This window comes from Neovison vison, chromosome 1 (genome assembly GCF_020171115.1).
Source record: "Neovison vison isolate M4711 chromosome 1, ASM_NN_V1, whole genome shotgun sequence".
In the NCBI taxonomy this organism is placed as follows: Eukaryota; Metazoa; Chordata; class Mammalia; order Carnivora; family Mustelidae; genus Neogale; species Neogale vison.
In genome coordinates, this window is record NC_058091.1 from 88,230,109 (window position 1) to 88,234,148 (window position 4,040).

A 4,040-nucleotide genomic window follows, 5' to 3' on the forward strand; every position below is an offset into this window, starting at 1 on the left:
GCACCTGTGGGAAGAGAAGGGGGAATGAAATGAACTGCAGGGAGGGAAAGGGCAGGGGGAGGAGGACCCAGAAGGATCTGCTGGTTGGAGACCAGGTAGAATTCTTCCAGGGAGCGCACACACACACACACACACACACACACCCCACCGCCAACTCAAAGTTCAGACCACCCGCTCGGGGCCTAACTCCTCATGGCTCCCTAGTCAGCAGACCAGTCCAGACGACCCGCTCCGTGACCTTGGACAAGCCCCCTAACGCCTGCCTCCAGCCCTGGTTGCTGGCCTCAAAGGGATTAATGAACGTATATTTAGAGCCCCTGCTCCATACCAGACACTGTTCTAAGGGCTTGGGATCCGACCATCACAAAACAAACAAGGCTCTGTCCTTCGGGAGCCTAAAGCAGAGGGAAATCGTCAGGGAGCAGGATGACCGAATTATGACTACGGTAGGGGAACAGAGCTCTGGAAAGAAATGGAACAGAGCACAAGGGACTGGGAAAGGCTGGTCTGGTTTGGCCTGGCTGAGAAGGTGGCCTTGAAGGACGTGCAGATCTCAGAGGGGTGAGGGGCCACGTGGAACCCGCAGCTGGGGCAAATGCCAGGGAACAGAATGAAATGCTATCTGTTAGGCCCGTCCACAAGCCCAGACACGGGGCTCTGTAGTCAATAAGGAACAGCTGATGTGGCCACTGTCACCGAAGCACTTACTGAGAGGAGGGGCGCTTTCAAGGAGGAAGCAGGACTTGAGCTGGGTTTCCCCTGGAATTCCTTTTCTCTGCCACGTAGAGAAGAGAGAAAACGTCTGTGGAGCAAAGCATCGTGAAGATGCAGAGACAGGCAGACCAAAGACAGAGCTGATTCCCCAAAACTCAGTGGATTCTCAAGGAAAACCCTCAGCCTGGCTAGGGGGTCCAAACTCCCATTCTGACGCTGCTTCTTATCTACGAGGTCATCTGGGGCAAGTGGCTTAAAGTTTCCTGGGTCTATCTTTCCTCTTAGTAAGATGCAAAGAATATATCCCCTCTCCTTCGGTGGTTGGGGGGGACGGTGAAAGGAAGTATGGTGGGTGTTTGCACCTAGAACATAGTAGATGCTCAGTAAATGTTGGATTAGTGCTTGGGACCTCCCTCGTCCTTTTAGAATCCTTTTTGGCTCTTCCATGGGAAGGTGAAGCTGGTTGGTTGACGGGCCCACTGGGTCCCAGAATTGGAGGAGAAATTATTGGACAGCTGAGCACTGTCTTCATGTAGCTGAAAGGCTGTCCCACTGGAGGAAGTTCAGATTTGTTCCTGGGCCCCAAAGGGGAAGGAAGGAGTTTGGGGGATGCTTACGCTCAGGAGGGGGTCTTCCATTGTCCAGTGCTGTCTACTGGCACAACTGGCTTCCTTGGAATGAGTAAGCTCCTGCTGGTAGCAATTGTCAATGTGAGCCCAAGGGGCTGGGTTTTGGGTGGAGTTTGAGCAGAGGAGACACCTGCTCTGGGAGGATTTGGGACCTGCTGGTTTTAGAGTCCCTCCCAGCTGTGAGATTGGGGGATTTACTTCCAATCCTTCCCCGGGCTCCTGGATCCATCCGTGTCTGCCCACAGGCCAGACCTTCTCTATCAGCTTGTGGAAACTTGCCTGACCCATGTCTTCAGGGTTCTGCCAGGGGACAGGCCAGCATGTCTGATAGCCAAGTCCCTGCTGAATTTGGAAAGGTCCCAGATTAACATGTCAGTCCCACAAGGTAAGCCAGGTGCAGTTTATCGGAGTCTAGGATGTGTTAACTCAAAGGTATGTGGAACAATGTAATTTCAGGCACTGTGGGAGAGACCAAGGGACAGATATGTTTGGGAAAACATGCCTGGGTAGTTAATCAAATAGTTCCTAGTGCCCTCCGAATCCTACCTAAGGTAACATCAGAGTCAGCTAAAATCAAGGCCATGGCTCAAAGATTTAAAGGGCTGGAGCCTTGGCCAGTCCTCAGCCCATCCTCACCAACCAAAAAGTAGCTAAAGTAGCAGGGGGATCTCTGTGCTCCTCTCCCTGCCCCGTGGACGCCTTGCCAAGGAGAACCCGCTCGCCTGGCAGCTGGAAGCCAGCACTTTTCTTTTCAAAGCCTCTGCATCTCCTTCCCCTCCTCCTTCCTTCCCGCCTCCCCCCACCCCAAAAGGAGGATGCCCCTTCTGTTGAGTACACAGCCTGTAATTTTGCTGTCAGATCTCAGCCAGGAGGTCAGTGTTGTGACTGACTGTGTAAGGATCGCTCCCTTAAGGGTAATTACACTAAATTCCCCTCTGAAGGACAGCTCTCTCTGGATAGAATACAAGAATCCCCGCAGCCCCCATTCACGGAAATTCATGATTTCTGTGGTTGTCACTGGCACCCTGACAGCGAGACACTTCTAGGTGCTCGAACCACTTGGAGGTGAGTCTGCAGGGTGGCAGGACCCAGGCAGGGAGAAGGGGTGGCAGGGCTGGTCAAGTAGCAAGGGGAAGGGGGACACAGAGGGACCGCCCTGGTAACCCTGGGGGCTTGGGTGGCCAGCAGGAACTTGACCAGTTGGTGGCCAGGAGCATCGCCACCCTCAACTAGGACATCGGGACAGCCCCCTGCTGACATCCAGCCAGGAGAGGAGACCACCCCCCTGACACATTCACTCATTCCTTTGTTTAACAGGTTGGCTTTGAGCACCCACTGGCCCCACACTAGACTGGGCGCTGAAGGCTGACTGCAAGATGGGCGGCAACTCCCTCTGGAAGGAGCTGGAGAGCTCTCGGCCAAAACAAGGCCCTCACAGGTGGAAGGTGAGTGAATATCCAAGCCCCTGCCCACCATCCCCAGACCGCTTTGGAGGGGCGGAGGGGGGACGGCCTGACCCTAGACCCTGGCTGCTCCCATGGCCCAGAGCTGGGACGCAGAGACCTGCCCTGGTGCTTCTCCCCACTCTCCCAGGGAGACCCCGGGGGGAGCTGGGGAGTCACTCACCCACGACAAACAGTTAAAGGGAAGAAAGCGGGTCTGGCGATATCAATGCACTTTGATAACAATAAACTCTGCTTTTAATTTATGCTAATGTGTAGGGCTGTGGTGACAGTAAGAAGTAAATTACAGAGTGGCTTTCGAGCTGGTAATTATCCCTCCATTTTTCCCTGCTCTGGAAGATGGACACACAATTATGCTCTCTTGCTGTATATTAATACAGATTCTTGACATCTTCAGCAGACCTGGAGCTGTCATGGAGCTTTTTGTCTCCTTTAATTGAAAATTAATGGTTACTGGGTTGCCACGGAAACAGAGGCCACGGACGCCAATGGCGCTCACGTCTCACCGAGGGACTGGCGGCGGCAGGAGTCCGGAATGACCTTGAAAGTTAAAAGAAAAAAAAAACTTAAAAAAGAAGGGGAGAGGAGGGGAAATGAGGACAGGAGGGTGGGAGAGTGTGTCAGGGCTGAAAGAGAGGAGAGAGGGAGAGAGAGAAAGGGATGGGAAGGAGAGAAAGGGAAAAGAGGGAGAGGAAGCAGAGGGAAAGAGAAGATAAAAAGAAGAAAGAAAGCTGCAGGGGGTTGGGAGCAGGGATGTTTGAGAGGGGGACATTCAATTAGGAAGTTTTACCTCTCGATTTTGGTCTCTTACCTCTCTCTCTTTCTCTTTGGTAAGACCCATTAAAAGACTAAAAGCTGGATCCCAGCTCCAAAATCCATGATATTACAAATCGGTGTTAGGAGGAAGGTCGGCCTGCGCCCAGAGCCCTGGGAGAAAGAGACAAAGGCTCCTTGGTGCCCCGGGGAGGTGGCAAGCAGAGCCCGGGGCAGGGCCGAGGTGTGCCGAGTGGGCCCTTGCCAGGGGCCCGGTGGGCGGTGCTGTCAGAAGGGGCGGCCGGAGAGGAGGCTGCTTCATGGGGATCCCGGGGAGCTGCCACAACATTGCTCCAGCGGTAATGAGCAGGTGAAAGGGCTCTGTCGGCTGGGCCTTCAGCTTGAAGACACAACAAAAGAGCTCAAATGAGTCAGAGATGGGGGGTAGGTAGGGGGAGGGCCCCGCAGGGGGAGGCGAGGA

The 4,040-nt window shown here is 54.0% G+C and overlaps 1 long non-coding RNA gene across 1 annotated transcript; it reads right to left on the bottom strand.

Moving 5' to 3' along the window:
• Nucleotides 1–3,025: 3,025 nt before the first annotated feature.
• Nucleotides 3,026–3,778, bottom strand: LOC122899497. The gene is made up of 2 exons (XR_006383125.1): nucleotides 3,618–3,778; nucleotides 3,026–3,346 (listed from the first exon to the last, which is right to left on the bottom strand). It is a non-coding gene; the product is annotated as an uncharacterized LOC122899497 (long non-coding RNA).
• Nucleotides 3,779–4,040: the final 262 nt, after the last annotated feature.